The following is a 13427-nucleotide window of genomic DNA, read 5'->3' on the forward strand; positions in this document are numbered from 1 at the left end:
CTGTAGCAGAATGATCTTTTAGAAATAAGCCTTCTATTTTTTGTTAGTACTTAATAAAACAAACTATGGTGCTGGAGAAGACTCCTATGAGTCCTTTGGACTGCAAGGCGATCAAACCGGTCAGTCCTAGAGGAGATCAACCCTGACTGCTCTTTAGAAGGTCAGATCCTGAAGATGAAACTCAAATACTTTGGCTACCTAATGAGAAGGAAGGACTCACTGAAGACGAACCTAATGCTGGAAACAATGGAGGGCAAAACAAGAAGAGGACGAAAGAGAATAAGGTGACTGGATGGAGTCACTGAAACAGTCGGCGTGAGTTTAAATGGACTCTGGGAGATGGGGAGGATGGGAAGGCCTGGAGGAACAATGTCCATGGGGTTGCAATAGGTCAGACATGACTTTGCAACTAACAACAACATTAAAACAAATATGTAATTTTAACCTTATCATATACTTGGAAGCAACCTTAGGCCAACCTTCTACTGTGTATAGGAATACAAATTAAGTCATCTAGGCCTCTGCTTCTACACAACTGTAAAGGGAATCCCATATTTCTCTAGATAAATAATCTATTGTCAAATTATTATTATTATTATTAGGAAATCCAACTGACATTGTTTTCCTATAACTTAAATCCATTACTGATTGCCCAGCTCTCTAAGGTAACATAGAACAGTCTTGGCCTTTTTCTCTATAACCTTCTTTCAAATATTTTCAAAGCTCTATCTTATCCCTAGCGTTCTCTTCTTAGGAATCTTAAGACCTGCACATGCAATATGGCCTAAATTTTTTTGCATGGGAATAGCATTATAATCCATAACCACTTGGCTGAATCCAGTAAATTTGAGCCAGATTTATGAAAATTGGACTTGGGATACAGTTGAATTGCCAAGTCTTATCATGGCTGAAATATTTTTGTGGTTAATATGTTGAAGCAGAAATTGTTGGTAGGAGTAAACTTTCATGTAAGCAATACTTAAGATCATGCCAAAATTAGTGAGAGTTTGGCAGCATTAAACAAGCAGCAAATCATCCAGTCACAAAATGTAAACCTGCCTAGGGCAGTTTCAGCATGTCTGCCCAACTTTCTAAAAATATTTCAAAAGCTTTTAATTCAAGAAAGAATCAGTTCTGTTTGCTTTTTCTCGGTTCTGAACTTGCTTTTCTTTCTCAACCTTCTTAGCTACCGGTAGATGTGTTTCAGACTGAACCTGTATCACTCAGTACAGGTTATGAAATTGATCAACAGTACTTTTTGCATCATTGTATGAATTTGCATCCAAAGTTTCTTTGTTTTCTTTGGTGAAAGGCCTGGAACTGGCAAATAATAATAATAATAAAACATGCTCATAGGAACAAGGAACACTGTAAAAATAAATTCTTTGCCAAATGTTCAAAACACAGTCATGTGACCATGGAGGTATATTCAGTCATCGGAACTCTGGAACCATATTATAAGTAAATAAGAAAGAAAATAAGGAGTATTATGTAAGTTCTCTGCTTTGAGTTACTTACAGAGTAATAAATCTGGGATAAAAATTTAATAAATAAAGTAGCTTTTTGACAGTCCATTGTAACTTTGAACAGTGACTGAGTAATTGGTTGTTAAGTGAGACTAGCTATAATATAATTGATTACATAACCCCTACAGAGTGTGAGACAAATCCAGAATTTCCTTTTTAGTTTCCGGAGATTTTGAAGCAGAGAAATGGCAGTGTGAGAGATTTTTTCGCTGCTTTGTTCTTTTTTCTTTCCACTCCATGCCACCATAGCATATGAAGGATGAAAAAAGGGACAAGGGACAATTAGTAGTGGCTCCAGTTCTAAATGGCTCATTACTGTTTTAAGTTAAAAATTAAATCAGGAAAAGATAACTGGCCAATCCTTGTCATGGATGATTGTGCCTCATATAACTGGGACAGGCACAGCATCCATAGATTATTGGACGTAAAATTGCTGAGTAAATAAATGAATGAAACACATTATGCTTGTTCAACTATTTTTCAATAAAATTATCCAAAGTTACATATTTATGTAGAAATATTGGAAATTCAAAAAGATTCCCAAATTTAAGCACAACTGTATTACCATTGTACACAAAATGGGGAAAATGATTCATTGTGAGTAAAGCATAAAAAGCATCAGTTGTTTGAATAAGATTCATTAACCAAATAGATTCTTGTCCTTACTTTTCACCATTGCTCCTTCTTTTGCACTGCATTTTCATAAGCTGAGAGAAAGGCTGGCTTTGCACCTTAAATAAACCATGGTTTATCAAATGCCAATGTGCAACCCAGCATTGTCCTATATGCTTGCCACCTAATTTTAGCATAGCAGTAAAGAATTACTTGAAAATGGAAGAAAATATTTCTTCTAGTCTCTTCTATTTTATTAACGTCAATGAAAGGTAAAATATACTGTGAAAATAAGACCCCAAGTGGAAAATAAGCCCTGGTGTGGTTTTTCAGGATGCTCATAATATAGGCCCTCCCCCCCCAAAAAAATAAGCCCGTTAAAATTGTCAGCCAAACGGACACATTTAGTGCCATATTTTCTCCAAAATAAGACCTAATTGGAAAATAAGCCCTAGTGCATCTTTTGGAGCAAAAATTAATGTAAGACCCAGTCTTATTATGGGAGAAACATGGGTAGGAGTCTTGATTTATGAAATATCAAACTAAGGGTTAATGCTATTAAAAATATAAGCATTATAAGAATTGACCAGGTTGAAACCAGAATAGAATTTTGCCTTCTTAAGTGGTTTAAATTCATTAAAACATAACTGATGTACTAACAGTTCATTGTGATTGTTATCTGCTTTCTTCTATTATTATTGAAAATATTTTTCTATTCATTTATTATTGTCACTTTCTTGCACACTATCCTGAAATCCAAATACAATAAGAAGCCTCATAACAAGCCTCTTGGAAGTGTTTCAGATAAATACATTTTGGTTTACTACATTTTATATATGCTTCTTCAACAATTTCATCATTCTTACTCATGTTTTAACAACATGTTAAAATGTTAACATCTTCCTTTACTTTTATTTGTATTCAATATTTTCCTTTAAATTCTATTTATATCCTTTCAGATAAATCTTTTTTTTATGCCAGCTGGTTTATTCTTTCTTGTTTTACTTTTGGTTGCCTTTTTCTCCTTTATCAACACTGAATTGCCATGACACTGCACTCCCACCTCTGTGTCCTGGATGATTTTCACAGCTGTATAATCAGAGAATAAGGATCGGAACATCTTATTTAGCATTGGACTTAGAAAACGTGCTGGAATAAGCGACACTTGATTCCACTAGAACTAACATTTTAATGATCACTCCATGGAGGAAAATGCACTACACAATATATCTTTTTCCCATTTCTGCTGAAAACAAGTTTATTTAGTGCATTTAAAGTGCATTTAAAAATATTTTAACTAACATTTAAGGCATTAGAGCTAAATTGATAGGTGGCAAATCATTGAAATGTGTGATTGTCAAAAAAATGTAGTCCAGTAAAGTTTTGTACGACCTAGTTTCGTATTTTCTTTTTTAGAATGTGTTTATTCTATAATTTTATAACCTCTGCTTTTAAATAATTAGTTCTTTCATCGCATCTTTCCCCTTTTCATTAATCATTAATAAATTGAGTATTTACTTATTTCCTATGCTTTGGCTATTTACCTGCATATAAACACATACCTTTAGAAATGCTTTATTGCTAGTTAATGTAATTGCACACATTGTGTGCTATATTAGCACATTTTTGTTATATACTGAAATACATTAACAAGCTCTTCCAATGATAACCTTAATATAAAGCTTTAATTGCTTTCCTCTAATTTAGGGGTGTCAAACTCAAGGCCTGCAGGCTGCATCCAGATCAGATCCAGCCGTAGGGCCATACTGGTCTACCCAATGTTAAGAGGAAAGATCAGGCCAGTGTGGCTTCAGCCCAGTCTGCCCAATGTGAAGAGGAAACATGCCAGCAGTTTGGGGAGTGGCATCAAGCTAGCCACGCCTACCCAATTGGTCACACCCACCCAGTAAACCATGCTCGCCTGGCCCCCCGAAGTCAACCACAGCCTGATGCAGCCCTCAATGAAATTGAGTTTGATGCCGTTGCTCTAATCTTTTCCTCAAGATTCTTATTAAACAATGCATAGTCGCTCATAGGTATTGATGTTTATCTCTCAGCTGAATTTGCCACTTGATTTTATCATTACAAATTCCTTTATGAATTTATGATATAGACACAATTCTGAAGACCTGTTGTCTCTGCTGAATACACTATTATGTATTGTGCAAATCAGCATGGTCATGTACTAATGTACAAGAAATTGTAATGTCTGTACTAAATACTGACAAAAATCATAAAACTGACCAAATGAGTTTAACCCTTTTGCTTTCTTTAAAAAAAAATAGAATCAATGATCGCTTAATGATTTGACATATAGCATATGTGGCAAGACTGGAAAATAAATCAAAAAATAACATTTAAATGCCTTAGTCCATAGCACTTTGCTAATTATTTTAATCTTAGCTAGAGTAACTTACTTTTGGATTTTGTATGTGCGTGTGTGTGTATGTGTGTGTGTGTGTGTGCGCGTGTGTGTGTGTTGACAAGGAAACCATTACCTTTATTATTGGATAAAAAAGTATTAGAATCTTGCTGCATTCTTCTTCCTGGTTGGTGCATATACAGCAGATGGTTTCCTGTAAGTACAAGAAGAAAATAATGTAATTCCTTAATTATTGATTATATAAAATGGCAATTATGCTGTAGATAAATATGTCAATAAGGCAAATTTATTTAAAGAATAACATTATAATTCTTTAAGGCTTCAATTTTATGTATACTTATCTGGGAATAGTCAAGCAAAAGCAGGGAAGAAACTGCTTTCAAGAATGTTGAAAGCATGACTTTAGAACAGTGGTTCTCAACCTTCCCCCAACCATAAAATTATTTTTTTATAATTTTAAATCTTATTTACAAACATGTAAAATACACACACACAAAACTTAGACATACACCACATTTACACAATACAATACGAACAGGAGCTTCCTGTTCTTTCTAATAGCAATTGCCAATCGATATCGCTCACCTTATATTGTTTCCCCTTCTATTATATTTCATTTGTATTTCACCATTCTTAACCCTCTTTTCTTACTCCTCTGTCTGCTATATTGGCTGATTACCTCTAGTAAGTTTAAACCACTTGGATACATATATATGTGTTAATTCTCTAACTACTTAACTACTATTTTTGGGCTTTGTTGTCTTCCTTCATTGATCCTTGTTTTTTTCCTCCATCCACCTATACCATTTATCCCATATCTGGTAGTATTCTGTTTCTTCTTTTCCCTGGATTTCTTTTGTTAATTTGTCCATTTCAGCACAGTCCATAACCTTTCTTATTATTTCATCTTCGCTTGGAATTAATTTGTTTTTCCATTTCTGGGCAAAGGCAATCTTTGCCGCCATAATTATATGTAATATTAAATACTGAATTTCTTCTTTTTATTTTTATTTATTTATAATAAAAAAACTTCAGGTTTCCATTCTATTTTAACACCTGTTATTATCTCTAGCCACTTTTTGATCCTTTTCCAAAAAAATTTAGCCTCCTCACAGGTCCACCATAAGAGGTAGTATGTTTCATGTATTGATTCACATTCCCAGCATTTTGGGGAGGTATTTGTTGAGATTTTAGCTAACCTTGTTGGTGCCAGGTGCCATTTATAAAACATTTTGTACTGATTTTCCTTGTATGCAACTGATAGTGTCATTTTAAAGTTTTTTCCCCCAAATTTTTCCAATTTTCCATTTATCCAATTCAAGTTCTGTGCCCATTTTATCATTTGTTCTTTCACGATTTCCTCTTCCATTTTTTGCTTCAGGAGAAATTTATATATTCTCCCTATCATCTTTCTATCCGAGCTATGAATTATTTTATCAAATTCTTGTGGTTCTGTTTCGATGTCATATATTTTAGTATCATTATTATGTTTAGTTTTGATTTGCAAGTAGGTTATCCAGTCAACTTTCATGTTTTGTTCTTCCAATTCTTCAATTGTTTTTAAATTTCCCTGTCCATCAATTATGTCTCTGTATCTTAGCATTTTATTCATATCTATAAAATTTGGATGGATCGTCTTTTCTGTCGGTGATAGTCAATTTGGGATTTTCATATAGTGGATTTTTTTGATTTTGAGCCAGTTTTGCAATAACGCTCTTCTAATTAAAACCATACAATTATTTTCATTGCTACTATGTAACACCGGGAGCCACAAAGCCTGGGTGGGTGTGGTCAACTCAACATCACTTCCACCCAGTCACATGATATCCCCCCCCCCCCAGACATGCCTACCAAGGTTTCATGGCTCAGTGTTTTATGTGGGAATAGGGTCTCTCTTCTTTCCACCTCCCTCTCATTTCTGTTTTTCTCTTTTTTTCCCTCTCCCTTTCTCTTCTTCCTTCCTTTCTTTCTTTTCTTCCCTTTCCCTCCTTCTTTTTCTTTCTTTCTTGTTGAATATGACAACAAATCAAAAATAAAGTTATTAATTGTAGGAAATTGCTTCTCTGTAATCTTTTCATAGTGAACTCTAAGTAGATAGAAGCTGGCAAGATTTTACTAACAGCAATAGGATATATATTTTGATTTCTTTTGAGTTTGACAATATAATACGTTATCCAAAATTATAAATAATCTTATTTTCAGATGCATTTTTTTGCCATCTCTGTTATTTTCTTTTAAAAAATCAGACCTGCTTCCAATTTGTGCCTTCTGGCAAACTGCAGTTTACTTGGCAAGAGATCTACCGTGCCATTGCTTTCATCATTGGTCTGAGAAAGTTAGTTTCTTTCTTTCTTTCTTTCTTTCTTTCTTTCTTTCTTTCTTTCTTTCTTTCTTTCTTTCTTTCTTTCTTTCTCTTCCTTTCTTTCTTTCCCCTGATTTGTTTCCTTCTCTTTTCTCTCTCTCTCTCATTCTCTCCCTTCCGGTCTATTTCATTTCTTTCTCCCTCTCCCTCTTCTCCCTCTAATTTGTTTCCCTCTATTTTCCCTCTCTCCCATTCTCTCCTTCCAGCTCTTTCATTTCTCTCTCTCTCTTTCTCTCTCCCCTTTTCTCTTTCATCTCTTTCTTGCGCGTGCAAGCAAAATACCCTCTTGGGCTGGGATCACAGCGGCGGGGACAGCAACTCCTTCCGCTGCCGCCACTGAGTAACTGACTGAGCTGCGCAGGAGATTCCTCAGCACCAGACTCAGGTCGGTCCCCTTCTCTGGATGCAGAGAGGGAAGAGTTCCAGAGCCCTGCGCAAGGAGATCCCTGTGCAGCGCAGAAGAACTGGAGCTCTTTCCTCCCTGCACCCAACCAGCTGCTGCTTCTGCTTCCCATTCTCCTCTTTCCTTGCACTGCACTGCATGCAGGCTCCCCTGCACTGCATACCCAGATACTCACCTCATTGCGCAGTGGTGACAGCAGGAGGAGAGGCATCGTCCCCTCCACCTTGATCTGGACCAGGAGGGTATTTTACTTGTGCGTGGGTAAGAGATGAGCGCTAGCAAAGAGCTGGAGCTCTTCCCGACACTGAATTGCCTGTGAAGGATGCGGACTTGCAAAAGCAGGCGAGAGGCTCCTGTCTTCTCAGAGCAGAGAGCAGATTGTGTGATTGGGTCAGCAAGGAGCTGCAGGAGAGGGGCCAAAGCCTATTAAGACAGTTACCCATGCTAAGCATGGGTAACAGTCTTAATAGGGAATCTCAGTGTACGCACATCCCACATTCCTTTATTTTATTCTATTTTCCCCGCCTTATTCTCCACCTCAGAAATGGTACCTCTTGGCTTCCGTAGCTCTGCCCATCAACCTCCATCACTTGGAGCGAGCTGCTTTCCCAGCATCCTCTGTGCTGAATGTGTCTCTCTTTTCCCCCTCCTCGCCTCCATTCCAGATCCTACTTTCCCACCCACTCACCACACACAAACACTTCTCCTTCTTGCCAGCCTCTCCACAGGAAGCTCCTCGATGACCCCTGTGAAAAGGTTGTTCAACCCCAAAAGGGGTCGCAACCCACAGGTTCAGAACCACTGCTTTAAAATAATGTCCTAATCCCTATACATAAGAGCCTGCAAATAGTCAGCTTATTTTTTTCTGATTTACAAGTATTGATTTGAGACATTTTCCTGATTTTTTGTTGTTTTATTGAACAGTTAGAATTTAAATTCCTTAGCAATCCTTGCCCAGTTTGTACAATGTATTCAAGCCAAATGAATTTGCTTCCAAAGAAATAGGTATAGATTCAGTCTGAATGTTTACTGCCTGTAATGATTAAATAATAAAGGAAAGAACAAAATTAGACACAATCATCTGCATATTTAAGATAGAAATGATAGATGATAATCTCATTTGGCATACAAATACAAATTCTAGTTGTTTTTCAGTAGTCTACTCTTGGATGCTATTGAAAAAGGAAAGAAAAGATTTACTACACTTTTTGTATATTTAATTTTGTTAGAATTCTGTTAATGTCTCCAAAAAGCATTAACTAACCAGCATTCAAGTCACTCTGTAGCAATGTTTTAATGATTAGAATCTGTGGAATACAGTGTGATATTGATAAGAGCTGATACATTATATGGCTAAAGGTTTCAGTGGGAATTATTAGAGCCACCATGTGGCAAGTTTTAAATTCTTATTATTTGAAATGAAGAACATTTGGATTTTTGTTTGTTTGTTCTTTGTGTATTGTCACAGTTATATAGCTGTGAATTGAAGAACTTTGATTCACACAAAGGAGTCATAGTGATTCCACTGTACACAGCTTTTTCCTTTGCCTTTTTTTACTATTTCTCATTGTTATAGCTTAATTCTTTAAAAAATAAATATAGTTCCCTCTGGCTTCCAATAAAGAATAGAGCTGCAGATTTTACAAGATCCAAAAAAATAACAATATTAAAAGTAGAATAAATGCTTTCTCTGGGTTTGACTTACCCTATTGTAAAATTGTATTGGTACAAACAATAAAGTTCTGAAAAAATTTAACATCTTACAATACTTTTGACATTTTAAAATTCTTATTAAATCAACAATACTCAGAATGTATTTGATATGTTATCAGTCTATTTGTTTCAGAATTAATTTGTCAAAATTCTTGATTAAAAAAAAAAGTTCAGAGCCCATGTGCCTATGATTTGCCTTTGCAGACTGAAAATTATAGAAATATCCTATAGTTCTGGAAATTTGCCAGGTCAGAAAGTCAAAGGGAAGAGACAAAATAAAAAATGTGATCTATACAGTGATCTGGGGGTGAGGGAAGACTAAACCAATATAAAAAATTCTTAAGCTTGGCATAGTGTGGAATATGCTTTAAATATAGACTTTAAAAATAAAACCAACCGAGCTCTTCATACTAGATTAGGATACAATTTTTTTAAATCTACAGTCTCTGGATAATTTATTCTCCAGAGATTAAAAGTAAGCTATGAGGCAGCAGCATCATTGTAAAAGAAAATTGATTCCTGAAACAGCATTTTTTAAAATTTATTTTTCAAACTCTCAGTAAGTATTCAAAGCATATTTTTAAACTATTAGGTAAAACATTTAGTGTGACTTATTATTCTGCATTCTGTTAGTTTAATTCTTCTGGATGTGTTTGATTCTTATTAGATGTTTGATGAACAAAGTTTTCAGAAAGACTTTGAAATGAAGCACAGGAAGAGATCCCTGGAGCTCTGTGAGGAAAACCAACAAATCTGATTGAGTATGCCCCATATTAGACACTACATTGCAATGATAAGGGCACCAAAATATTCTTATTTATCTGCCCCTATTGAATCTGCAATAGTTATCTGGCATCTCTTTTTAGGGGAACCCATTCCCATTTCAGGAGATTGAGCCTGAGGACTATCTGCAGAGCTGCTGTGAAAAATATTTAAGACTTATACGTAATCTGGAGGTCCTCTTGGATTCTGCTTGTAAAACAGGTGGAAGTTGTAGCCGACTATAGTTTTGTTATAGATAACATCATGTGCATCTTTTCCTGAATGTGTGAGGTTCTTCAGACAATCACTCATGTTCTAATACTCATAATTGGATTAATGTCATACAGTCTAAATGGAGCTGCTTTTGAAGACCATCCAGCAGCTGCAGCAGTACAGAAATGGTGCTGCAGACAGTGATCATGCTCAGCTTTATATGAATGAGATTCTACTGTTTCATGAGCTGCACTGGCTTCCACTTAGGTTTTGGGTACAATTCAAGGTGTTGGCTATCATCTTCATGGTATAGAGCTTGGCTATCTGAGAAATTTGTTTCTGCCCAATTACACCCAGTAGGGTGAATGTGTTCCTTATCCCATCAGTTCAAGAATGTCATTTTGTGTGACCCAGGAAATACTTTTACTAGGTTTTCAATTCCCGCCCTTTGAAATGATTTCTACCCAAACCTATATGGCTTCTACTACCCTTATGTCATTTATTAAGTTGCTGAAGTCATATTTGTTTTCCCTGCACTTGAAAACAGGGTGTTGTAGAGCCTACTTTTGGGATTTGTTTTGCCTTTTTTTCTTTTGTTTTGTTTTTGTTTTTTTGTTCTTCTTGTCTGTTGTATTTAAGATATGTTGTACATTTAATGTATGTAATAAAGTAGAATAAAATAAATATGATGTCCTTTGCTGTGATATTTCCATTTTTATGTCGTGAGACACTTAGGTATGTAACTGATTCTTTAAATGTGCACAACTATATATTGAATCCTACTACTCAGATGTGTATACATTTTATCTAGTTATAACTAGTTCTATGTCCATTTGGACTTCTCTTTTCCTCATAATTACCATTTTACAGAAACTTGCCAACATTATGTTTATCAGACTTCCTACAATTTCATCGTGATTACATGGAATAATGTTTTCATTCTTTTATTCCGTAATCTTCTCACATGCAAAATATAATAATTTTGTAGCAGCAATCCAGATGAACCAATAATACCTTTTTGGAATCTCTTGTACTCTTTGAAATATAATCAGCAACTTGGAGTTTAATTGCACATTATAGTGACATGACTGTCTTGTAAGAAGATAGGTTGTACTGAATTCTTATAAGCTAATACAAGAATTCTCTAAACATAAAATAGAATACTTTTGTCTGTGCATTTATCCCAGAACTATGTTACCATGTATATACATACAATTATTCATAGCCGGGAGTGGGGTGGGGGGGATGATCAAAAACAAACTGAGCAAGGCACTCCCTTTTTCTTTACATTTTAAATTGCATGCTTCAGATTTCAGCAATGGACTAGAATTAAGCAAGACTGACCTTTTCCGTTAAGCAGAGTGGGGGACTGCCTCAAGCAGCAGATCAGAGGTGACAGAAAGTGTGTGCTAGTACAGATAGTCCCGAGTTTAGAAAGTTTTCCACTCTCAAAGTCTTTCCTTAAATGTAATTTGCATGTATTGCATAATACTGTATAAGTAGTATTGTGTAATGAACTTGAACCATTGTGTTTTTAACTTGAATCATCATGTATATAACTAGAAATTTGCTACAATAGGCTCTGTTCTTAACTATGAGTCATCTTTAAACCAAGGTGCTGTAATTATTTATATTGTTTCTTCTCTGTTGAAACGCAAGGAAACAAAATTAAAAGGCAACAGAGTACAAAAATGTAAACATCAATAAAACTTAAATAAAATAAATATTTCATTTAATATTTATTTTATTGATGTTTTATTAATATTTAAATTTTTACTAGATCTTTTATGGTGGAGAAGAGAGTTGCCTATAACAAAGCCCATTCTGTATCCACTAGAGAAGACTGATGCCTTCAGGCGCAGTAAGGAACACTGTATTATTATCAATATTAAAGAACAGAGAAAGTACATCTTCTCTTAAGCAGAAACATGTTTTGGGCCATCATTAATTCTAATGGTTTTTGTTCCTGTTCCTTCTAATTTGAACTTTAATCAAGTAACAAAAGCTCATGATGCTCAATTATTAGTTTCAGGTTTGTGAAGGGCTCATTAATTTTGACTCTTATTAACTTCTAAGGTAACATTATTAACTCTTATCAACTGTTATTTTTGGCATTTGTTTCATTATTGGAACTATTTAAATACTTGGATTAACTGCAAGGTATAATAGCATGTATATATTCTGCTCACTATATAAAAAGTGTAAAATGACACATTATAATATTTTCTTATCTCACTTGAAGACTTTCTAGGATTTTGCTATCTTGCCAGCGAACTTAAATTTCAATGGAAACTTACGCTCCAGTCTCTTGACATATTGTAATAAAATATTTCTAATTTAATTTTTCATCCCCCCATTTCAGTTTATTTCTGAATCTTGTGATAGCTGTAGGAGTAAGAAGTGTATAATAGGATAAATCAGATATTTGTGGTACAATTATCATCATATCCAGTTAACAGAGGAAAATGATCTGTAAATAATTAAACTCTATAGGGATAATTTTGGCTAAGGTACCAGGAGCTTCACTGGAGGAAATCTATTTTGTGGTACTTTGAGTAGATTCTGGAATCATGTAGATATGATTAATGGTTAGTGATTTTCTTGCATAACATGGTGCTTTGATGTCTGTTATGTATTTAAACAGTAGTGCACTTACAATAAATGTGTTGCATGGTCTGCTGTAGGTTCAGATTTTTGTTATTGTGCAAGTCATTTGAATTCCAATAGAATTTAAGTGCCTTTTGTCCATAAATCCAGATAATAAAGTTATTAGCAATATATGTCTTAACCGAGAAAAAGTTATATTCTTTGAATAGAGCATGGAAAGCATTGTTTTAAGTCATCCTTGATGGCTGGCATACTGCAGAGGACAGATGTGTGAATTATTTAATGATACATTTTCATTTAAAACTAAAACAATTATGGTAAAGTATGTCCTGATGTACAGTTAGTTTGGTAATTTGTGGTTTATTGTATCTGGATGGATCATCTTAATATTTTGTAGTCCATCTTCTTAGGTTGTTGCTATAAAAACATCAGTATTAATAACTGAGGTAGTATTAGTAATTGTCAACTAATAGTTTATACAGAAAGTAGTAGTATCCCAAAAAATAGCAAAAACTGAATAACCAGACAATCTAAATAGAGTAACCAAATTCCTAAAACATAAAGTCATCCAAAAGTGTTTATTTTTATATTTTATTTGTAAAAGATCCCTGGAAAAAACTCCTGGATTGAAACTTCTATAGAAAATAAATCCATCAATTTATCAAATTCCTTCTCTCGTTTTGTTACTGGAATCTCAGATAGGGATCTGTAAAAATGTTGTATTAGATTATAATCCAACTTTAAACATTATTACAGCTCATTCTTTGCCACTTTAATTAAGATACTATGATTGTTTCAAGGCTATATGAAATTATGTGAAAATTGTATTTTGTGGTAAGCAATGCT

The 13427-nt window shown here is 34.6% G+C and overlaps 1 protein-coding gene across 3 annotated transcripts in view; it reads left to right on the forward strand.

The window, feature by feature from the left end:
* MEIS2 (Meis homeobox 2) overlaps positions 1–13427 on the forward strand; it is a 234108-nt gene that overhangs the window by 121871 nt on the left and 98810 nt on the right. The window lies entirely within an intron of this gene.

Source organism: Thamnophis sirtalis, unplaced genomic scaffold, assembly GCF_051295495.1.
Source record: "Thamnophis sirtalis isolate CommonGarterSnake01/CBP01778 unplaced genomic scaffold, rThaSir2_p1.2 scaffold_1, whole genome shotgun sequence".
Lineage (NCBI taxonomy): Eukaryota > Metazoa > Chordata > Lepidosauria > Squamata > Natricidae > Thamnophis > Thamnophis sirtalis.